Below are 25452 nucleotides of genomic sequence, written 5' to 3' on the forward strand. Positions count from 1 at the left end.
AGATGAGTTCATTGATACATTTCAGTGTCACACTCTTAAGAGATTTGTGTGCAGGTTTTTGGTTTTGCAAATGTTTAAATAAAGATTTGTTTATATTGTGATTCTTGATTCAAGTAGGATTGTTCCTTCTGCACACATCATCACAAATCCAGTTCTTTTGTTGGATGTTTAGTGCTTTTGAGTTGAGGGTGAGATTGGATCCTAAACACTTTATTTCGAGTGTTGTTTTTCTCAGGTGTCCCCCTCTTGCTCAGAGTAACGCTGTAGTCACTGCTTTAGAAATTTGCAAAGCTAACACATGCGGTCAAGCACATCATAGTGCTGGGGTATGGGCCCTAATTAGGCAAGATGGTATAGCAAAGTTAGAATGTGACTTTTGAAATCCCCATTGGCTTAAGGAAATGTACAGCTAATTAACTTGTGTACTTACAATTGCAAAATACCCCAAGTGATGTATTTCTGGAATCAGCACCTTCCTATCTATGGCTACCGGTATGGTTGAATGAGTAAGCCAATTTGACACGAGCTCCGATTGAGGATATCATTATGATGAATGATGTAAATTAAGTCAATTAGCTGGCTTGTGTTCTGAAGCATTTATCTTGTGTAGATTTGCTAAAGTTATAGAACAACAAATGGGATATAAGAAAGAATTGTTTTGACACATCAAACTACAAAGATGTATGATCTGGGATTTGCAAGTTCCATTCAATGCCAAATTTCATTCTGCTAGATTCCGCGATGTGAATGCTGTATTGATGTGCCTGGAAGATGCAAACTTCAATGTTATATCAAATGTAGAGGCAGGAGAATTGATGACAATATTTTAATCAACTACCAGCTCACTGAGTGAGGACAAAATATGATCAAGAATATTAACTCAAAGCCCATTGTGATGGTGTAACTCAGATAACTAGTCTACATATATCTTTTTCTCACTAAATACAAAATTAAGGATGAGATACATTGTTCTACTACTAACACGTTTTAAGTCAGTGAACTGTAGATTGGCATATGAATTCTAGATGGGCTTTACAAATGTTTATATTATTTCTAGCTTCAAACAATTTTAAAGGACATTTCTAGTTTTAAATGACCTATTATGATTTTAATGGATATACTGATTATAAAGCTCACTTCATGATTGTATTGAATTCCTTCCTTCTATGTATATTAGTTGTATAAATGTGTTGTGTATAGTTTCATAAATTTTCATTCAAATAAACGTATATTGTTAATGATGGTGGAGTCGGCACATTGCATGAAGAGGACCCTTTACATGAAGAATTATTAAGTTTAAACAGTCTTCTCTGTGTATTGATGCTTGCATGTTGAGGTGTAAATAATGCACAGAAATCTGGGTAGTCTCTGATTTCCATGCATGTTACACTTTCCAAAGTACAAATAATCACAAATAATGCTTACCATGTCTGTTAATGACACAGGCATGTACACTGATTCGACAGGATTGCAACAGCTTTTTTTCTGGTTCAAGAATATCTACCCACATCAAAATCAAATGTCTGCGCTGATGCTGTCAGATTTGGCACACAGTGTTGATGGAAGTTACAGAATTGGTCCTTTGTATCAGTGCCCCCAATTTATGTCCCCAAATCCTCAAAATCACGCAGTGCATTAACACCATGGCAAAAGCTTTTTATGCATGGTATTAACACACTGTACATACCTGTTGACGCACAAATTAGGCTCTCGGGTAAAATGGATTCTGCTTCGCAGGAGTAGGATGAGTAGAGGTACAATGGACCACTAAGCCCTCACACTTCTACAAACCAAAACACAACGCAATCATAAAGGTAAAACAGGGCCAATTGTGAGATATACCTCCATTGTCTTTTGTGTGTAACACAGGCTGAAGGAAGGCTATACTCTTAAGAGGGGTGTGGAGGTGAACCATTAGTGACCCAAACAACACAGTATTACTGTCCAAAATCAAGGCAATGTCCAATCAAGGTTCTATAAAAAAAGAAACGCTTTAATTAAACACACCATCTGCACGTAGAACTAAAAGATTACTATGAAAAAAAAACAAAGTCAAGAACAGAGAAGATGCAACAGACTGGAAAAAGTAGCACTCTGGTTATAGTTCCAGCAGTGGTAGGTAAGGTACTATCATAAAAGGATATTGGGTTGAAAACAGGAGCAATTGTAAAATAACCTGTACCTGGGATCCAAATGGACCGTTGGGGCACTTCAGTGTCAACAATGCCTGGATTAGGTTCTTCATGGGCTGACACATCAGACCTGCTGTTGAACGATGATGTGAGTGGAACAGGCTCAGTTCGGACACGTAGGATTGTGAGGCCTTGGCAGCAAGCGGGCATTGAGTAGGGGTGAATAAAGGTGCTCTGTGCAGTCGAACAGTGAAGTTCAATGATGTAGATTGGAGTTGTACCAAGAATGCTTTGCAGCTGGCCATAATGGGAAAGGTCAGCGAGTGAGGTTCCAATGGTTGGAATCAGCGAGTGACGGTCATTGAAGTGGTGATTGAGGGTGCATCGATGTGCAACCAATGAGGTGGCAGTCTCAGGCTAGATGGACTGAGCTGTGGTTGTAACCCCTGGTTAGAGTTGGCGGGTGACCCTCACGTGATTTGGTTTGGTTTCCGGCATTTAGCAGGCTCAGACCTAGCAGGTGATGTGTTTTGCTAAGATACGAAACAGTGTTGAGCTTCTTTAGATGCAGTGCAATAGTTCAGCTGTTTGTTGAAATGCAGACACCAGCACCATCCCCTTCCCTATTGTTCAGGATTTGGAGAGCACAGAGCCACTGGTTCAGTGTGACAGAACAGGGAGCTTCAGCTGGTCTGGCCCTCGGGTTGCTATGAGGACTTTGCAAAGGACTCGAGGAAAGGATGCTTTCATTGAGGGCTGTTTCCCTAGCTGTATGAGATCAGTTGTAGAATGGTTGTTCCTGGTTCACAACACTGGTCACTCCCAATATGCTCTGGGAGTGGTTAGGGGACAGATAGTCCTTCTGTCTTGGATGGCTCCTTCTTCAACTCAGGCTGAGGGCTTTGGAGAGTGCAACTGTCCAAAGGAAGTCCAATGAGAATCTTCAGAACGTCTCTTCAGCCTTTAAGGATCCTCGAGGAACTGAGGGAATTCTGCTGAAGGGGTGTGAAACACCTTCTTTAAAGGGCAGAAGTCCCCAGGTAATTGGTCTAAAGCTAGCATGCATTAATGGGCCAATCCTTGAACCCGTCTGGAGTGGACCTTGCCCTGTTGATGTCACACCCAAAGTGCTTTGATCCAGAGGAAGTGGAGGAGACAGGAAAGGGAAAAAGAGACAGTGAGAAACAAGATGGTGAAGGCTTCTTCCATGTCCAGAGTACTCCTGCCTATCCTACTCCTATCCCCTTCCCTTGGCAACAAAGTCTGTAAACATGCTGCACCTTGGTGTGAGGCTACTCCTCCTGAATGGGTGTGCTCTTTGATACAAGTGCCCAGGACAGCTGCCTGCTGGACGGCTGTCTCTGGGGTAGGGGTTACTGGCCCTCACAAAGTGAATTAAAGAGAGACTGTGTCCTCTGGGTTTCTGTGCTGCTGTGTGGCAGTATCAGCCCATCTGACCCTAATACACATTCTTATGCACAGCAGAGCTGACTCACATGAGCTGACACATGTGCAATATCAATTATGATGTGGCGGCCAAGATCCTAAGTAGAGCCATGTACTATGCCTAAACTCACGCATAGCTTATTCTTAGAGATGACACCACTACCAGCATGGGGTACTCATAATCATCGTAGTTCGGGTAGAGGGGGCATATCTTAAATGTCGCCCCTGGCTGCAGTGTCTTTGCTGTAGCTGTGGCAGTCAAGTGGGCTTCTTGTGAGCCTGATCTGTGCCACAAAAAGAGCTGGTGCTGCAGATCAGGCTACTGATGCAGCATGGCACATGTACACTATGCTTTTGGCATGGAGTTGCGACAAAGGAAGGAATCACCCGCATCATTGTACGTACTAATAAACATTTTGAAAGACAGGGCTTTACCCCGTTGCCAGATGGCAATTCCTTTTAGGCCATTTGAATATTCCGACATCATTTCATACGCAGTAAGTCAAGTGCAGTAAACCCAGTAATGCATTTTTAAATTGCAGCAAGCAATGTAATCCAGAGCATAGTTGTGTAGTCTTTTTCTGAGTGAGGAAATTCCGTGGTTCAGTAAAAAAAAAACGTACATCTCCGGCAATGACAGGGAAAGTGAAGTGAAAGTGAAGTGAAGCACCTCAAATCATGAATAGAGGCATAGGCATGTGACCCTTTTAAACCTTAAAAACTAGCAAAAAAATAAATGCAGTACATTTAATCTTAATCTTAGATGGACATATATTTTCCCTCATCATAAGAGCAGACCAGTTTTGAGGAATGCAGCCTGATGTCATAGACGGATTACTTTGAACGGTCATAAAAAACAATGGATCACATTTGCTGAATGCCATGGTGGCCATGGGCAAGTGGATCCATGACATGGGCGGTGCTCATTATGAGCGTGTGTATTGCAGCAGACGGGTTATAAATCAGCAGCAAGCAAATGCATGAATGATTGGGGCCTATGAGCTCACTGCTCAGTAACACGACTCCCATAATAATGGACATCTTAAACCGGAGCAACACCCATTACATCTGTATGGGCTGTTTTCATATCTATGATCGCTCGCTTATTTTGAATATTACATCTTTGCAGAGTAAAGCTTTAGGGTAATCTCCATACTGGCCGAGGTGCACATGTGTGTTTGTTGCATTGGAATCCAGCTCCTCTATCACTGAACATCTGGTCCAATGAATAAGTGTTTATTGGCAGAGAAATGCAGAGCCTGACATGTTATTTTAACATAGCTAATTTAGATAGCTTAGTTATGTTAATTTATGCCACAAGCAAATAATCTCATTAAACAAATACAATCATTTAGGCTGTAACAATTCTGATATGTGTTTCTCTGTTTCAACAGCTGAGTAATGAATGGGTGCATTCATTCATTATGAACAACGTTTGCTGTTTGGTAGTCTTACTTTAAGCATTGTGCTTTCCTTTTTTTGTAAATCATAATTTGCGTTCTGCTGGTATTGGTATCATTTAGCAGCTAATGGTGTGGCTTGAAGAGATAATCTTACAGGCATAACAGACTTGTTTGTTTACTGTAGATGCCTTTGTGATGGGAGATCTCCAGGAGACTGAAATTGCGTATGTCAGCAAAATACAAAGTATTACTTTCTACAATTGTATTAAGGAATAAGGGTTTAGTGAACCACTGGTTACTCATGGTAGGGCACTTTGCATGGCTTAATCAAATCATCTGGAACCACTTAATTATATTATAATATATTGTATAATATATTATATTATATTATACTATATTATATGTGATGGTATATGTATTTCTGCCTATTTTCAGTTTATTCCCATAATAGCATGTTATCATTAGCATTACCAATTATATCAGTGGATATGTCTTTTGGGGTAGTCGTGCTTCATAATTGATGAAATGGCACAACAGTGATTGAGTGACTGGCCCACTTTATATATATGTTTAAGTCAAGAATCGTTAAAATGAGCAAAACTAGGCGGTGTAAACGCTGCAATGCCATACCAATACTTTAAACTGTGCTGCAGAAAAAAACATGGGGTTGATGAAAAACGTGTCCCTAAGTGTCTTGTAAACTTGTGTTTACAAGACTGGGAACAAGAGGCATGGTTTCAAATACTCGTCAGCAGGTAAAAGCGTCAGGGCTCGCAATATCTACTATCCCACTTGCATTAGCAAAGAGACGTTATGATGGGCTAGTACCATTTTGAGTATGATGATGTTTGAAACTTTTATTTGAAATGTACGGCAAACAAGCTTTGTTTGCAATACATGTCAAATTAAAGTTTCACTGAGCATGGTTGGCTATTGGATGGCGGCATTGCAACCAAAATGCAGTGTGCTTATGGTGACATGCAACAATTTATAGAAAGCACTGGTAAATATTTTGCTACCCGTCACCATGGGGCGAGTACATTTTTCTGAGGGAGAGTATGTAAAGTAAGGAACTCGTCCTGCATGTCTAGAGACATTTTTAAGAAGGTGCACTCCTCACATCCCTGCTCCACTTAAGTCACACTTCCTGGCTAATGTAGGTGCAGGCTTTCATGTGCCTAAAAATATGTAAGTAAAGGTGGAAGTCTACTTGTATTGCAGGGCATGCTGGTATAACTCTCTGGCTTGCTTGCTCCACCCCGCCCCACCTTCTCCTCTACAGTTCAGAGTCTGAGTTACGTTTCCTCGGTCTGAGGTAGTTTTAAACAGTACCTTCGGAAATTCCAGCTGTGGAAAGTTAGTTTCGCTCTAACACAGATTTGCTGAGGTGGGTGGGTTATGGCGGGTGATGGAGCCAGTGAGATAGAGGCAGCAGTACACTTTTATTGGTGAGGTTACAAGTAGATCTAGTTTCAGAAGCAACTGCTATCGGACCGTTGCAGAGTTACTAAGCAGTGCGGCTTGACTCATTCCTACCATGCTGATACAGCCTTTCCTCTAATGTATCAGTGTCAGCGGTCGGTGAGGAAGTTGAAAGCTCTAATTCATTGTCCATTTGGCGTTCGTCGCCCGATGGAGTGTTCCTAGTACATTAATTGGAACTGAGAGAACAAGACACGGTGGTAGTGAGCTGTTCCCTAATGTGTCCTGCAGACTCACCATCTTACATTTTTAGGTAACATTTTAACCATGTCAGCATTGATAGTGCTGTTGTGCTATGCTGTGCAGCCCACACCTGTGATTGCTGTTGTGACCTTTTGCCATGGACACGTCCATTAGCCCGGGTTACAACAGTGAGTGCATCCTGCTCCCTGTCGGGGGCCAAGACCAGCAAGCGGGATTAGGCTCCACTCCAAGATTCTGGGCCCATTTTAGGGCACAAGTTAAGTCCAGGGGACCTGCCAGTTTGGGAGTTTTTCTGGACTATTACTCCTGGATGCAGTTAGTCTACCCACTAGTTTTGGGTGGGAACTCTGGAGCGGCCAGGGGTTGTCTGGTATGGTGGCTCCTGTGGCATATAGGGGCCATTGTTTGTGGGTTAGTGGTGACTACACCACGGCAAACATAGCACTTATTGCTTTTATGTATTTATTTATTTATTACAAATTCTGGGCCTCATCAAAACAGGTCAACGGGTTGATAATTCCAGGCCTTTGCATAGCCAAGTGGATTGCCACTGGATTACTGGAAGAAGAAGCCAGGCTATGCATGAATCAGGTTCCACACAGGGAGCTGCACAACCCATCATTGATATGGTGACCATTAATCCTGGTGACCAAATATTGTGTAAAGTGTGAGATGTGGGCACCATCAACTGAGGTCCCTCAACATACCAGGGGACAGGGGGGTTTTCACTATGCTAGGTTAACACGATCAGTCGATAGACTGCCACGGGAGTAAGAGAAGATAACCAAGTATTTTCCTACCCTATCCATAGCAAGACCTGGACGATCTCTTGTAATAGCGAGTTCACCTAATTCACTGACCAATATTGACAATAACAACTCATTGTAAAACATATGTTTGACCTGGAGCAGTGCATCCTTCTCAGCAAATGTTTCCAACACTGAAGTTCCTACATCACTCCATGCATCAATCCCTCTAACTACCTTGTCAATAACGCCTGATCTTGAAAGAAAAGTGAACACACACGTGTCTACTGTGGCAGACTTCAGTCTGGACACTTCAGAAAGTACGATGCAAGATGATGTTAATTTCATGACTCTACCTTTATGCCAAGCCTGAAAACTATTGCTGTCACGATGGATGCAATTGTTGGCCCATGTTCTACAGTGACCAATAAACAGAGAACTATAAAGAGGTTTTTGGCCAGGGTAGTGGACGTGATATTGCCGGATAGCATAGCTTAAAGGGGTCCAGAAAGAATAGAGATGGATCTTGCAGAAGGTGTGGGTGAAGATTCACTAACTACATTCAGGAACAGCCAACTATAAAACTTTCCACAGTCAGTCCTTTATTTTCTAATAGTCATTTGAAAACAACAAGAGAAAGAATAAAACTATGCAGTCATCCAACTAGAAAAAACAAATTACAACAGAAGCTCCCAATAATGCATCATCATTGGCAGCTATCCCAAATGTAATTAAGAGTGTGACATCTGTGAATATCAAGAGAGTTAAGTCTCGGAACACTGCTGGTGAAACCAAACTTCTTGCATGCCGATTGGGCACACTAGACAAATGGCTACAATTTCCTCAAGAGAGTCCTGAACCTAGGCTAATAATGAACAACGTTAAAACATATATACAAAGAGATAAAGATCTGATAATTAAGGTGCCACAGGCAAAAACCAATAGGGGCAAATAATGTTGATAGAATACGGCCTGGGAAGTTTCCAAAAATGCAGCAGAGCCTACAGATTTGAGAGCAACGCTTAAGCCCACATCTGATAATGTGTTGGCCCACGTACCTACTTATATGTTGGCGATAGCCGAGGACCAGCATGGCCCCATACAAGCTTTGCATGAAGAAAGACATTCAGAGTGGATTTACCCTTTTGAACAGCTTTATAATAAGCCATTAAACACTTTAACATACTATCCAAGATGCATATGTATTGAGGAAATCGAACCTACCAGCCATAGCACCTTTTTAAATAGAGGAAATCTGATTTTACTGTTCCAACAAATTGAAGACCTATTCATTATATATTGCAAGGGTAGAATTGCCCGCTTTCCACAGTCAACCTAATTGGATGGTGATAAAGTTTGTCAGCAGCATGGTTGTGGAAAGGCTCATGCTATTTGCCAACAACATTTATACTATGGGCTATTGTATGCAATTATACTACGGCCCAATTAATGAGGAGCGATTTAAGTCCCCCGTGTATATCATGGAAGGAAAATCAGCAATTAAACCGGCATAGACGAAAAAGAGGTTGCGTCACCAAAGCCAACAATTTAAATCAACACAGGGTACTTTGCCCAACGAGTTGTGGGTGCCCTCAATCGAAGAGTCATTGCTTTGACCGTTGACCAGTTCTGATTAAGGACTGGTCCTATCCTGGAACACAAGGTGATTTAGATAATTTACTACACAACCAATTGGCTATGCTGCTCTTGCCACGACTGATAATTTCATGCTACTAGAAACCGGTCTGAAGTTGACTTTTTCAATGGATGGCTATCAAATCAACATTTGTCCAACCAGCTATCAGTGCTTGGATGGGGAGACGTAAGGGTGGCCTGTGTATAGGCCTCAGGTAAGGCTACGAGTCAGTCAGGTATAATATTGGAGCAGTTTGTGACAATGGTTATCAGTCAAAACTAAGAACGTGCTTGATTGGAACACCAGTACCTTAACATTAAATGTATATGATCCCCCAGATGGAATGCATACTGTTTCACTCTTGCAATGGGTGGTGGAGCTATTGACAACATGGATGGTAAAGAAACCTAAGGGAAGCATAATGATTGCTGATGATTTTAATGCGTTGTGTATTAACTGGCAAGTGATGACATAATGGATGACCAAAGGAGGCTGCTCTCTGAATATGCTTGAGTACTAATACAGAAGTGCTGGAGGTGGTCGGAAGTATTGTTGCAATTTAATCTCATACCATTGCTGCAAAGGAATAATGAAACTCTGTTGGAGGATGTTACATTGAACCCTTAGGTCCTTTAAAACGAGGTAAAACTCTACAGGGTGGGTGGGGATGCAGACATTATTCAAACATCAATAATAAAACCAACTCTGGAAGTTGGCAAAGATGTTAGCTGTTTTAATAACTATTATATAAAAAAGGGAGTACAACGCACATCATCGGATGTCATGCAGTAAGATCTCAACATATTTTATAAATAACACACTTCTATACTAAAAACTGATCATCATTGACATCATACTATGTGGCAAACTAAGAAAACCTATCTGGCACTGTGATTGGGTAACGGGAAACATCTACTTATACTTTCTATGGGGGTTGGTGTTGTAATTGGATCTCTACTGTCAGGTGAAGAACTCTGCCCACCCCTAGTGCAAGTCATTGTGAGCATCATCAAATACACAACCTCTTATTGGATCTCTAAACTATAGGGCTCTTTGGTACATGGCCCTTTATAATTGGTCGGCACACGTGCACTCTTGTGGAATATTCCACTCGTTGCAGCATGCAAGCTGGTACCCGAGGTGCCGGTGGGTCGGACTTGACCATGCCTCCTCACCCAATTAGCCCATCATCTATCATCACTCAAGCTGTCTGCCATGAGAATAGTCTTGTCAACTTGGCCTTGTAAGTATCACTGCTCCTGGGAATAAAAGGGAGTTTGAGCATGGCTTTATCTTCCGGTCTCGGGTTAGCTTGCCCAAAGTCTATTTTCATCTGACCATGTGACTGGAGACCACGTTTTGAGCTCCTTTGTTGTATTTAATACCATTTAATGAATATAACTTATTGTCATTATGCCGCACCTTAAAAGGAGCTCGGCTCTCGCATTCTCGTTCATGGTATCTTTCCACGATAGATAACCAGTTTCTTGTCTGCCACAATCCTTGACACTGGGTCAGGTAGACCTTCTCAATTCACCTTCCATCTCCAGTCAGGCTTATTCTGCTGTACCACAATTAAAGTTGTTCTATTCACAGTGTTTTTAGTTTGCTAAAGTACGATGTGGCACTTCCAGATTCCTATGCATATACATACCTTGGCGACACCGCTTGAACTATTCATTATGTATAGTCAGCCTTATGATTACTTCGTCTACTTGCGTTACTGCGTCTGTACAATTATAAAATGGTTTTAATTTTTTTTCGGGCTTTACACGTGCAATGTTCATTCTGCATATGAAAGTTTACTCGATTCTTAACTTCGTCATCAGATTGTATATGGTCTATCCATCTTCTCTGTTGTCATCTCTTCTGAGGTGTGTCACTTTGTTCCAGTGACATCACCAGTCTCTTCTTTCATCCGCCTTCACATGCTTTTCAGGGATCCTTCCCACTAGGCTGTCAGCTTTTCTTGAATACATAAAGAATGGTTTCCTTAATGGATACTTTGCTTCAAATGCTGCTTGTGTTATAGGCATCATTACAGGTGTTGCCTTTGTCACTATTTTTGGTTCTCAACAGATAGGCAAGTTAGGGGCAGGACTTCTGGTAGAGGCTTTTGGCTCCTCCTCTACAACATGGACAAATGGGCGCAGTACTTCATGTTTGCACAGAATATATTTTATGGATACTTTGCACAGTAAAACATTGAAGTATGAAATTGTAGTGATCACTCAATGATGAAAGCTACCTTTTAAGTATATTCTCACAAGAACAGGAAGGTAGAATTAGGCAAGACGTTGGTCAATGCCCAGGGTAATAGAATTGTGTGGTCTCACACTAATTTGAATATTGAAATCAGTGACATTGTTGACATCTTGGCAAGATTAAAACCATCCAGGGCCTCAGGGTTCGGGTGAGATAGCCAATGTTGTACTGACTTCTGCATGAAATGTAGACCAAAATATGTACACTGGGAGAGCTCCCTCAGAGTTGGATTGAGTTCAATACTGGTCCCGATACACAAATGTGGCCACCGCACAGACCCTACCAACTATAGACTAGTTGCCGTGCTCGATACGAGCAGCAACATTTTTGCTACAATTCTATTACAATTGTTGAACAAATGTATTAGTGATAATAAGTAGCTTAAACCCCATTAGTTCTACCAAAAAGGCTGTGTGAGTTTCACGTTTGTTAGCAGCGGATGTGCTAAGTGGGAGTGATTGCAACCTTTTTCGATGTTTTGGCGATTATATGACAGCATTTGATTGTGCTGACGGCTACATCTTATGGTCTTAACTAGAAAAATGGGGCATTGATAGATATCTTCTGCACTTCATCAAGACCCTATATACTGGCACATCTGTCACATCCCGTCTAGCGCAAGACAGGGATGTTTCTGCCCTATGCCAACCAATAGGGGATGGAAGCAAGGTTGCGTTCTTGTGGCTCTGTTATTCAACCTCTATGTGGCTGACATGGGGGAGAAACAAATCACGACACAGACCTTTCTACCACATATTTGTGGGGTTGCAGATGATACGGATGATACGGTCTTGCTTGACCAAAACTCCACTTAGCCTACACAAAGCTATAGATATCCGTGCTCATTTTGCGGATGCTAACAGTTTGAAGATCAACTATGTAAAGACCAAGATTAGGCACATTCAGAGTAAAGTTTGTGAGGCTACCAGGTTTAGCTGGTATATTAAAGATATACAATTTGAGCAGGTTATGTTTATCTTGGACTACCTTTCTACAGTTTTCCTACATCCTCTCATTACTATGCCTATGTCAAAGCCAAAGTGATTCAACGTTGGTTGGTATTGAAGGGATTTATTAAGAGAGTAGGTTGAGATTCTGTAGAGAAATTACTGGACGTGTATACCAAAGCAGTCATAACATGTATTCTATATGGCTTAGGAACGGTTCCTGAAAAACATGTGGGTTGGCTAGATAAACTAGAAGGACAAATACTCAAGTCACTTTTGAGCTTACCTGCGACTGTTCCTGTGGCTTCCTTGAGAATGGAACTTGGGGCTTCCTCCTTATTCAACCCCTGGGAAACTAATAACATAGATTGGTTTCTATTTACATGAACTAAAGCCCAAGCCTCAGGAATGGGACAGAGTGAGAACTATTGGCATATTAGAGGCAAAACAGCATTATGTAGAGTATGTTAAACATGGATTTGAACATCATAAGCCACACAGATACCTGAGATACATTCACACACATTAAGACGTTTTATCATGTATCTGCCCTTTAACATTTTTCCGGTAATGGAACACATTGGTGCATGGCAGAACAATCAATGTAAAAAAAGATGATGGGCCTCTTTACGGGTCCGGGGGTAATCCTGCCGGTGCTACCGCCGGGTTTCCGCCGGACCCGTAAAAAATGACCAGCGCCTGACTTCCCGGTGCCACCGGGATATTCTGAGTCCGGTGGCCGGGAAATCAGGCGCCAGTAATTTTGTTAGTCCCCATTCCCATGGAGTCCTGTAGGACTCCATGGGAATCTGCCGGTGCAAGCGGGTGCCATTCCGTCCGGCAGGTCTGACCCTGGCGGGTGGGACAGCACCCACCTGCAGAGTTGTAGTGTGCCGACCCGGAAACAACGGTGCCGGTAAGCTTACCGGCACAGTTTTTCCAGACTGGCACTATTGTAATGAGGCCCTATGTTGCGTGTGCACCAATGCTATAGAAACTAGCAGGCACATTTTGATGGAATGTGAGAAGGCTATCACCTTTATCTAAAGGGTTTTGAGCGTTTCTGTACATGCCTAGGCAGCATGGTAACAGACCAGTGTTGGTCTACAATTGTGGCGGCAGAGTCCCTTGTGATTACTGCAGCCACAATACGTGCCTGGGAGAGCATCCAAGGCACACTGTTTGAGCAAACTCATAAAAGACACAATTGCATAGAACGGACACGATACTGAGGTGGCCAACTAAACTAATCTGAAGGGTTGTTTTTATTTGTTTTAATAATGCAATTTGTATAGGGATTTATTAGTGATTAGTACAATATGAATTAGTAGTACATGAATTAATCGATGATTTTAAATGCTCTTTTTTTGTTTTGTTTTCGTTCTTGATTTTATAAGCAATTGATAATTAGTTGTTTTAGCTTTATTGTATTTAGTGTTATTTGTGTGCAAAAGGCTTAATTGTATTAGACATAAGCATTAATAAAACAATAAAATGAAACGTGTATTGCACCATTTAAAAGTATGCTTAAATCAGCATAGTAATGAATGGAATTCCAAACAAAAGGAACCATTGGCTCTATCCAGAGTTAAGAAGCATCCTTGGGATGGATGCATATGTATGCATTTTCCACCTGTTGAGACAGTGCATAGTGGGAATAACAAAGTAGTTAAATCTAGCAACATGCTTTCTTTCGTTTATTGCTGTATGCACGTCTATGTTAAAGCATTTGACTGCACCACTTGGTTAGTTAACCGAGATAAATAAGAGGAGATATCTACATAAAGCGCAGAGCAGCCGCGCTACCGTACTATTCACCGAATCCTGGCAGTTCTATCATTAAAGCTGTGATGTAGCAGATGCAAGATGGGTCTTTAAGAAGAGTGAACATTGAAATCAGATAAGAGCTAATACCCTTGATACAGCACATCAACTGGGGTGCAGCATTTGGAAACCGTAAATAACAAAATTCAGTATATGGCATTTAATATTGAGAGCAGCTGCCAAATGATTGCATCAATTAAAGTCAATAGAAATTAATTATTTCAGTGGTGGCGAAATGGGAACAGTTCAGATCAAATCAATTGTTCTCATGAAGATGAAATACATTATTCAGGCACAGACCTCTTTTAGTTGGTATTAAAATGCGATAGATTGAAATAATTATGCTTCCTTGGATTCAAGTTATTAAACTGTTTTCAGCAGAAATGCATTGAAAAATGAGTATGCCGCTGGCTGTAGGGACGGGAAAAAAGTCCCATACAAGGGTCGATATAAATCTCGAATAGCAGCTTGTTACTCAGCATCACTTCCTAAAGAGTGGAGTGACTGGGCAACGTGCCCAATGGACTGGCATAATGCCATCAACATGTTGCAAAGATACTATTGCACCGCTTGGCAGTGAGCTACAATCCATGCTTATCAAACTTTCGACTGAATGATATTTCGGGGAGTTTGTTCAAGAAACCCAATTATCAACCTATTCACTTTTCTCTGTTCGTCATCTGAACCTGTGGCCATTTTCACAAGAAATTGATATGTGAGTTCGTTTAAATAGAATTTACTGAAAACCATTTGAAATTCACATGTCCAACCAAGGAAGAGGCAAGCACAAAGAAATCTGTCCTTCGTCCATAAAGTCAAGCCAAGAGAAACGGTTTGTAACATGAAAACACAGGAGCAAACTCTACACACCAATTTTGCAGTGAACTGTTCTTTTAGGAGACTTTTGGTGCGACATATGAAGCCCAGCTGCTGGCTCACTGATGGACCACCGCATCAGAAGCAGCTCATCCAGAATTAACAGTGGGACCAAGACTCCCCAATCCTTCCACACAAGGGCCCTCATTACAACACTGGCGGAAACCAATGGCGCTATTAGCACTATGGTTGCTGCTGTATTGTAACAAGTCCGCCAATGTTAAATGGGGAAATACCACCCCATTCCAAGGTTGGAAGGGCGGTAATTCCCCATTTAACATTGGCCCTTCCCCATTCCCATTTTTGCCCCACAGGGCTCAATGGGACTGGGGAAGGCAGTAATTACGGTACCGCAAATTGTGGTACCGTAATTACCTCGAAAGTCCCTTTGTGGGTCCCTACTTTAACGGCTGGTCCACACTAGCCGTTAAGGTCGGGACCCGCAAAGGGACCTCGTAATTAGGTGCTAAGGGGTTAACGGCGCTGCAGCCTTTGATGGCGCCGTTAACGCCTTAGCGCCAGTGTCGTAATGACCCCCCAAGGTGTACAGAGCAGGCTCAAACTCAAGGCAGCTCTGAGACTCAACTTGTTCCCAGTGCTGTATGGACTGTGTGGCATAAGCATAGTTGCCTGTAGACACTCTAGAAGCATGTAAAGCACATGTGAATGTGGGGTGGGGAGAATTCGATATAGCCACATTGTAACACATGTGGAGAAACTGTGCAGGGGCACACCTGGAATTTCGTCTTGCGTAGATGGGATGAATGCCTCGGTAGGTAGACAGTAGGGTATTTCACACTGTCGTCAAAGAACGTGGAGTAAGATCCAGGGCCCAAGTGGAACCAACATAATACTGTTGCCAATTCAGTAGTTGCCCTCTCGCCCAGGCTCAACCAGATGTTGCCAAAGCCCAAGGTATGTATCTGATAGGATGATGTTTGATGATTGAGCCCAGATGGATGTGTGCACCTGTGCGCATGTCTATGAGTATGTGTCTGTCTGGTGCTTGTAAATCTGCATATGAACGTGTGTGTTGGGGCTGTTTGTTTTGGGTCATCTGTATGAACGTGTGTACTTGTGTCTGCGTGTGTGTGTATGTGTGTTAAGAATCTACTTCCAATTGTGCAGCCTCTGAAGTATTCTTTAACATGTTGGTTGTGTTTTTATTTTCCGTGAATATGGGCCTCATTACGACCCTGGTGTTAACCATGGCGCTGTTAGCGCCATAGTTGACGCCGGTATTTTACCAACTCCGCCATGGTGAATGGCGCAATTACCGCCCCATTCCAAGGTTGGCGGGGCGGTAATTCCCCATTCACCATTGGCCCTTCCCCATTCCCATTTTTGCCCCCATAGGGCTCAATGGGAATGGGGAAGGCGGTAATTACGGTACTGCAAATGCGGTACTGTAATTACCTCGAAAGTCCCTTTGCGGCTTCCTTCCTTAATGGCTGGTAAAACCAGCCTTTAAGCACGGGACCCGCAAAGGGACCTTGTAATTAGGCGGTAAGGGTTTAACGGCGCCAACACCTTTTACGGCGCCGTTAACCCCTTACCGCCTGGGTCGTAATGAGGCCCTATATCTCTAAAAGTCTCTCCCACCATTCCCTGTGAGCCGACAGGGACGTCTACAAATATAATTGCAATTGGTCTTCTGTTTTATACTCAGACGTGACAAATATAAGGCATGTGTGGTAGTGACATCGTATCTCATTCGGCTATGATATGACATATCTAAAGTTTTGACGACATAAACTCTGCCATCTAAGGCGTGAGGTTGGAAAAGACGTGTAAACTAAGGGGGTGTCTATTGTAGGAACCTGTAAGATCTCTGTAACCTGGGTCATAGCCCTGCAATCTAATATGTACCCGGAAGCATAACTCTTCTGTCTAGACCTGGAGATTGCAAAATCTCGGTGACATGTTTATTTTGTTTATTGCTCAACCCAGGTCTAATCTCAATCTTATCACATGTTAGATGGGAGGCTGTTTCTTGGGCATATCGATTTGCAAGCATGACTTATTTGCATTTAAACTGCCAGCATAGCTTAAGTTCATAGCTAGTTTCCTGCCTAAAGTATGTTGCAAAATGCACAGTTTGATTGTTTTTTTTTTTTCTATAATTTTCCCTAGGCTGATCCTATTATAGAGGGAGTGGGTGGAAGGGGAGTGTAAGGGAGGTATGGCATCAAGATAAGACAGACCAAAGTGATCACAGTTCAAGGGTGTTTATTAAACTGTAAAAATGGGTGAGACAAATGCCTAATCTAAACCTAAATCTAAAATGGGAGCAAGCTACGACCATCAAATAATAATAATACAATCCTAGTGGAGTCTAATAAAAAGAAAGGCCTATACTGCAAAAAAAACGATTGCAAATCCTTACCACTATGCTACAAAATAGTGTGGGATAATGCTCACAAGAAAATAAAGAGTGTTCACAAAAAGATAAGTTAGGATGTTATGGCCGGGGTCTCCCTTCCCCATGTTTTTAGCATGGGACAACAAGGGACTCTTGAGCACAGCTCACTCCATGGCTTCACCCGCACAAGCTTGCAGTTCCTTTCCAATATCAGGGCCTTCTGCGCCCAAGTCTCTTTGCTACTAAGTCTCTTGCTTCAGAGGGCCTGATGTATCAAAATTAACACAACAATAAAAATGTTCCTTCAGTTAATCTTCATGACGGGCCATTACTCCACGCTCCTGGATCCCCCTAAGCAAGGCTCTGATCCTTTCTCAACAATCACCTCCCTTGGTCGGGTTCATGTCAACCATTCACTGTGGACATCCCTCAGTCAGGTTCACGCTTGTCAACACAATGTTCACGGGTGGGTCACTGTCCACCACAATTCGTAGGCATCCCTCGGTCGGGTTCACATTTGTCCAAAATAACACAGTTCACCTCGGTTTCACAGTGTGTCAAAGACATTGGGCCTCATTACGAGTTTGGAGGTAGGCATGCCGCCATTTGCGGCATTGGCTGCCTCCAAACTTGGGTCCGGGTTCCTTGAATGAGGAATTACTGCGCCATTCCAACCTTGGAGGACCCTGTAATTCCTCATACAATTTACCCATCCCCATTCGCATTTGAGCCCCCAGAGGGCTCAATGGGAATGGGGAGAGAGCTAACAATGGGCCCTTTAATAACGGGCCTGTTGTTAGCTCCCTGGTGCCCTTGCGGGACCTGCAAAGAACTTCTGGTCTGACCAGACGTCCAGAGCAGGTCCCGCAAGGGAACCTCGTAATAGGGCGCAATGGGTTTAACGGCGCCAGCACCTTTACCGGCACCGTTAAACCCATTCCGCCTGGGTCATAATGAGGCCCATTGCTTGTACAAGGGGTTTGGCTTGACCCTCGTATGTCCACTTTGACACTTCGTGCGGGCCTCCACTAGACCTTTGGTAGTTGTAGATTCTCAATTCAAAACCTTCTGTTTCTGCAGGAGAGTTACCAGTTAGAGACATTTGAATGGACACCCTGTCATGAGCACTGCTCCCGAGAAGCGAAGCCAAGCCCAGCATCCCCAGAAGCAGGCTCACGACCCTCGTCCCCGGCTCCAGCAAACCCCTATTGGGGCCCTTTGGACCATGTCCTGGCGCCTCTGGCACCAGGCTCATAAGGAACCTCAGTCCCGGCGCCAGGGGCGCCGGGCTCATAATTCTTGCAAAGGTGCTTGGGTGGGCCTACCTGTAGCAGACCATGCTGCATACTCACCTTTACAAATGCTGGCAGGATGAAGTCCCCAGCCTTCTGCTGGGAGGAACTATTCCCTGAACTGGGACTACTTTCTTACCTGGGTGGGGCTGGTGCCACTCCTTAGCTCTGGAACACAGGAACTCTTTTACCTGGGCGAGGCTGAGGAAGAAGACACCCAATCACTACAACACTATTTAAACCACACCCGATTGGGAAAAACGTGCTTCGCGTTATTCTGCATCTGCAGCAGGACGCTCACCGAGTCAGCTTCAGCATTCCAGTGACATCTCCAGCTTCAGCTCAGCAACCTGTGGAAAAAAGACACGAGAACTATACTTACCATCCAAGAATCCAGACACCGGCAGAACCTGCAAGCAAAAGAAACATAAGGTTAGCAAGTTGCAACACGTTCGCAGCCGCGCTCGCTTACCTGATCCATCTGTGCTTTCACGGATTCTTCGTGGCCTTCTCTTCAGCAGCCTAACGGCACCTGTAAAGACAAAGAACATTGTTAAGTAGGAATCGGGTGAAGGCGGCCGCATTTACTTTTCTTACCTGCTTTTGTGCGCGTATTACGATCTCTTCAACCGCAGCAGCCCGGCACCTGAAATCAAGAAAAGACATTATTAAGTGCCATAAAAGACTGCAAGAAAGCCTAACACTTACGTGTTTCCCCACGTGCATCCGCGACTGGGAAAACGCCCGCAAGGTCCCGACACCTGCAAATAAGAAAAGAACATTGTTAGAGGTGCTATAATAAGGTCACAGATCATTATACTCACGTACTTCGCACGTGCAACGGCAACGGACGAACAACGCCCGCAACATTTTAAGACCTGAAAACAGAAAACAAGGGACATTATTGAGGTGTCATTGAAATTCCCATACCTACGAACAACCGCACGTGTCGCGCTCTCAGTGACCACGCCCTCAGCATCCAGGCACCTGAAAAAGACAATGCAAAGACTTCATTAAAGGTGCCCATCTCTTCAAGACTATAAACTCTTTATACCTACTGGCATCCGCTCGTGCAGTAACGGCGGCATCACCTTTTGGCATCTCAGCACCTGTGCCACTTCTAAGGCCACAAAAGACTTTGAGGACCTCCAGTGACGTAACTGGAACCCACGCACCCCTGCATAAGTCGCAGGATGGAGAGCCCAGCATTTATACGCCTAAGGTGAGAGCTCGCCGAGACAAGTAGAAAGCTAGGCTGTGGGAGAAACTGGCGATTGGTGGGAGAAGGAATCCCATCAAACGGTGATTAACCCTTTTTCTTCCACCTGCAGAAAACTTACCCTGCAAGTCAGACATTCGATAAGAGGAATTCCAGTCCTGAGAGTCGTCCGAGCTCTACGCTTCTCAATTGAAGAAACGATAGCAGCCCAGCCGGGATCAGCGCCTCCGAGGGAATCAGGTGAGCGTTACAGAACGCGAAGCCTACCAATAACCTCCTACCCAGGCGCTATGGAAACTTCCGACACAGACCAACTGGCCCAGTTATTAGGGGAACTAAGAGCTGAAGTTCATGCTGCCCGCCAGGAAACGAATGCCCTTAGGAGGGAATTGATAATATCAAAAGAACGAACTGATGATCTCGCCAGACAGTTATTACAGACACAAGCGGGGCAAACCCTGCTACCTAATTCAGGAGGGAGCTATATCCCAGCGGCTTCAGCCAATCCTGTTCAAATCAACCTACCCGGAAATGTGCCATTGGCACCGCCTGAACGCTTCTCTGGTGACCCTAAAAGGTTTGCAGTGTTTATAAATAAATGCCGATTGCACTTTCTTTGTAGACCTGCAGCCTTTCCGACTGACCAGACTAAGGTAGCCTTTGTGCTTTCGTATCTTAGCGGCAGTGCCGCTGATTGGTCGATCCCTCTGGTTACACAGGATGACCCGATCCTTTGTGATTTCCCGACCTTCCAGGCAAATATGGAAAGACTTTTTGCAAGGCATTCCCAGGGGCAGGCCCTGGACAACGAACTCCTTTCCCTACGACAGGGCAATCAAGATCTTTTGGCCTACATTGCATCATTCAATAGGCTAATCATGGAAACCAGATGGCCTGAGGACAAAAGAATCACGCTTTTTCACAGGGGTTTGCGTGGCGAACTCAAAGACGTCCTTGCCCAGGTAGTGAATCCTCCTCAGGATTGTTCAGAGTACATTGATTTGGTGGTCCAATTGGATCACAGACTACAAAACAGAAAGGCGGATCGATCCAGGTTTGAAACACGAGTGTTCCCTAAGCCTCAAAGTCACACCAAAGGAGTTGAAGCCGTCGAACCTATGCAAATTGGGGTTGTAAAGGGTCCCCTAACCCAGAAAGAACGCGACAGGAGACGACAAATGCAACTATGTCTCTATTGTGGAAATTCAGGACATTTTCTTCGAGATTGCCCGGTGAAACCACCTAAGAAGACAGTGGGAGCTTCTGATAAGAGTTCTGAAAAGCCTGAGCCGGGAAACGACCTCGCCCGACAAGTGTAGAGGTCCGCTTGCCGAGCGTAAAAACCAGTTCTTTGACCTCGCCCTTCATAATGCCAATGGTCCTCGTAAACCCAGAGCAACCGGATCGTTTGCATGCAATTAAGGCATACATTGATAGCCGCGCAGTTGGAAATTATGTGGACCGCGAATTGGCTTCCAGGATGAACTTACCTCTTTGTCCAAAGGTGGTTAAAGACGTCATTACCACGGTGGATGGGACGGAAATCGCCTCCGGACCAGTGACCCATACCACTACTGAAGTGACGATACTAGGCCAAGACGGGCATCAGGAGGTAATTGTGTTCGACGTGATCAAGGCCCTTCAATTCCAAGTAATTCTAGGGATTCCTTGGTTGGAGAAACACAATCCTCAAATTGATTGGCGAGCAAAGACGATACAGTTCCCAGTGTGTGCACCTACTTGTTATCCTCGACCCAGTATTGGCCTAGCGGTAGCAACATCCGAAGGACCGCAATTGCCTTCAGAGTATCAAGAATTCCAAGATGTCTTTCAGAAGGAACAGGCTAATACCCTGCCTCCCCACAGATCTTACGACTGTCAAATAGACCTGATACCCGGAGCCACTCCCCCTTGTAGTAGAATTTACGCCCTTACCGAGCCTGAAAATCTTCATTTGCGACAGTATCTGGACCAGTACCTGGTCAATGGATTTATCCGCCCATCAAAGTCTCCTGCATCCTCGGCTCTGTTCTTCGTACCTAAAAAAGAAGGTGACCTTAGAACCTGTATTGATTATCGTGCCCTGAACCAGATAACGGTAAAGAACAGATACCCCCTACCTCTGATTCCGGAACTCCTTGACCAAGTTAAGAACGCCTGCATTTATACAAAGCTAGATCTCCGGGGAGCCTACCACTTGGTACGGATTAAAGAAGGCGACAAATGGAAGACGGCATTTCGCACCAAGTATGGACTATTTGAATACCAAGTGATGCCCTTCGGACTATGCAATGCACCAGCCGCGTTTCAGTATTTTATGAATGATGTCCTCAGAGAACTCATAGATGTTTGCGTAGTCGTCTACATAGATGACATCCTTGTGTACTCATCTTCAGAAGCAGATCATCGGAAACATGTTAGAGCCGTCCTTGAAAAACTCTTTATTCTGACACCCAAAGGAGTCCACATGGACTCGAGAAAGGTGGACGCTATCATCAAGTGGCCATCACCTACTTCCGTGAAAGGTGTCCAAAGCATGTTAGGTTTCGCCAACTTTTACCGCAGGTTTATTCCAGAGTTTTCACGAGTGGTGCAGTCCATCACCGCCCTCTTAAGAAAAAACAAATGTTTCGAGTGGTCAACAGAAGCAGAACAGGCCTTTCAAGAGCTAAAAGCCAAGTTCACCTCAGCACCCATACTGAAACACCCACGCCCAGACCTCCCTTACATCGTTGAGACCGACGCCTCCAGCTTAGCAATGGGGGCGGTTCTATCACAGAGAGATCCGGAAACTAACCAATTGCACCCCGTGGCATTCTGGTCTCGCATTCTGGTCTTGCAAGTTCTCGGCACCTGAAATTAACTACACCATCACAGATAAAGAGCTTTTAGCAATTAAGTCCGCTTTCAAGGCCTGGCGGCACTATTTCCTTGGAGCCAAACACACTGTCACGGTAATCACCGACCATTGAAACCTACAATACCTGAAAACCGCCAAAGCTCAGTCCTCCAGACAGCTTCGCTGGGCACTTTTCTTTGCCGAATTTGACTTTGTGATTACTTATCGCCCCGGCAACAAAAATGGCAAAGCGGATGCCCTTTCCCGGATTGCAATGGGAGATAATATTGTCAATCCTGAACCTGTGCCAATAATTCCAGAACAGAGAATCCTGGGCCTGATTTCTTCACAATCCATCGAAGATATCGACGCAAAAGTTAAACAACTTGTGACCCCTTCGGACTTACAAAACTGGCAACTGAAGGGAAAGGACTTCATCATAAAAAAAGACCTGCCTTATTTTCAGGGACGACTATTCCTACCACATGCCGATTTACAAAAACAGGTAATCTCTTGCTACCATGATTCCTTGATGGAGGGCCACCCAGGCATTGCCAAAACCTCGGAAAAAGTCAAGAGACACTTCTGGTGGCCGTCATGGAGAAAAGACATAAAGGAGTTTGTGATGTCCTGTGGTGTGTGTGCCCAAAACAAAGGTCAGAAGGAAAGACCAGCGGGTCTCCTGCATCCGCTAGACATCCCGCCACATCCCTGGCATACCCTCTCCATGGACTTCATCACCGATTTACCCTCCTGTTCCGGATACAACACTATTCTAGTAATTGTAGATTTGTTTTCTAAAATGGCCCACTTCGTTCCACTAAAGGGCTTACCTTCAGCTTCAGTTCTAGCACGGGAATTCCTTGAAAATATTGTAAGATTGCACGGCTTCCCTTCGGTTTTGATCTCAGATAGGGGGAGCCAGTTTATCTCTCACTTTTGGCGAAGTTGCTGTCGTTTAGCTCAAATCGATGTGAGACTTTCAACCAGCCATCATCCCCAGACCGACGGACAAACTGAGAGGACAAACCAAACTCTGGAACAATATTTACGTTGTATGCTACAGCAGTCGGAAAGTAATTGGAAAGATATCCTTTGGATAGCCGAATATGCTTACAACAACTCGATCCATTCAGGAACCGGAAAAAGTCCCTTTTACATTTTATATGGGATTCATCCTCGAACCTCCAATCTCGACCCGCCCCAACTTCACAATGCTATCACTCAAGCTTTCAAAGAAGCGACAATCCACCTACAACAGGCTAAAGAACGGTACAAAAGGGGAGCAGACCAACACCGAAGAGACGCCCCTCAATACCAGGTTGGAGATCAAGTTTGGTTATCCACCAAACATTTATCACTTAAAGGACCTCACACCTTCAACCCAAAATATCTGGGACCATATCCAATTACAGCATATTGGGTTTGCCATCCCACATGAAAATACATCCGGTGTTTCACGTATCTCTACTAAAACCTATGCAACCTGGAACCAGACTGAATAAACCTCCAGAGCCTATTCAAGTAAATGGAGAACCTGAATTTGAGGTTAAAAACATCCTGGACTCCAAGATCATCAAGTCAAAATTATACTATCTGATCGACTGGAAGGGTTACGGACCTCAAGAACGATCATGGGAACCCTCTGACCACGTCCATGCTCCTCGTCTAGTCAGAAAATTCCACCAAACTTTGCCCAATAGGCAAAAACCTTCGGGGAAGACAAGTTTGGGAGGGGCCTTGAGGAGGGGTGCTGTCATGAGCACTGCTCCCGAGAAGCCAGGTCAAGCCCAGCATCCCCAGAAGCAGGCTCACGACCCTAGTCCCCGGCTCCAGCAAACCCCTATTGGGGCCCTTTGGACCATGTCCTGGCGCTGGCGCCAGGCTCATAAGGAACCTCAGTCCCGGCGCCAGGGGCGCCGGGCTCATAATTCTTGCAAAGGTGCTTGGGTGGACCTACCTGTAGCAGACCATGCTGCATACTCACCTTTGCAAATGCTAGCAGGATGAAGTCCCCAGCCTTCTGCTGGGAGGAACTATTCCCTGAACTGGGACTACTTTCTTACCTGGGTGGGGCTGGTGCCACTCCTTAGCTCTGGAACACAGGAACTCTTTTACCTGGGCGAGGCTGAGGAAGAAGACACCCAATCACTCCAACACTATTTAAACCACACCCGATTGGGAAAAACGTGCTTCGCGTTATTCTGCATCTGCAGCAGGACGCTCACCGAGTCAGCTCCAGCATTTCAGTGACATCTCCAGCTTCAGCTCAGCAACCTGTGGAAGAAAGACACGAGAACTATACTTACCATCCAGGAATCCAGACACCGGCAGAACCTGCAAGCAAAAGAAACATAAGGTTAGCAAGTTGCAACACGTTCGCAGCCGCGCTCGCTTACCTGATCCATCTGTGCTTTCACGGATTCTTCGCGGCCTTCTCTTCAGCAGCCTAACGGCACCTGTAAAGACAAAGAACATTGTTAAGTAGGAATCGGGTGAAGGCGGCTGCATTTACTTTTCTTACCTGCTTTTGTGCGCGTATTACGATCTCTTCAACCGCAGCAGCCCGGCACCTGAAAACATGAAAAGACATTATTAAGTGCCATTACAGACTGCAAGAAAGCCTAACACTTACGTGTTTCCCCACGTGCATCTGCGACTGGGAAAACGCCCGCAAGGTCCCGACACCTGCAAATAAGAAAAGAACATTGTTAGAGGTGCTATAATAAGGTCACAGATCATTATACTCACGTACTTCGCACGTGCAACGGCAACGGAC

General features: G+C 44.3%; 1 long non-coding RNA gene across 1 annotated transcript in view; it reads right to left on the reverse strand.

The window, feature by feature from the left end:
* Positions 1–2080: 2080 nt before the first annotated feature.
* The window catches only part of LOC138467106 (uncharacterized), a 280174-nt gene continuing 256802 nt past the window's right edge, over positions 2081–25452 (reverse strand). Inside the window, exons 3-4 of the long non-coding RNA XR_011268038.1 lie at positions 12548–12608; positions 2081–3262 (exon numbers count right to left, since the gene is read on the reverse strand). This is a non-coding gene — a long non-coding RNA (uncharacterized lncRNA). The remainder of the gene's footprint in view (positions 3263–12547; positions 12609–25452) is intronic.

This window comes from Ambystoma mexicanum, chromosome 4q (assembly GCF_040938575.1).
Source record: "Ambystoma mexicanum isolate Mex_15411 chromosome 4q, UKY_AmexF1_1, whole genome shotgun sequence".
Lineage (NCBI taxonomy): Eukaryota > Metazoa > Chordata > Amphibia > Caudata > Ambystomatidae > Ambystoma > Ambystoma mexicanum.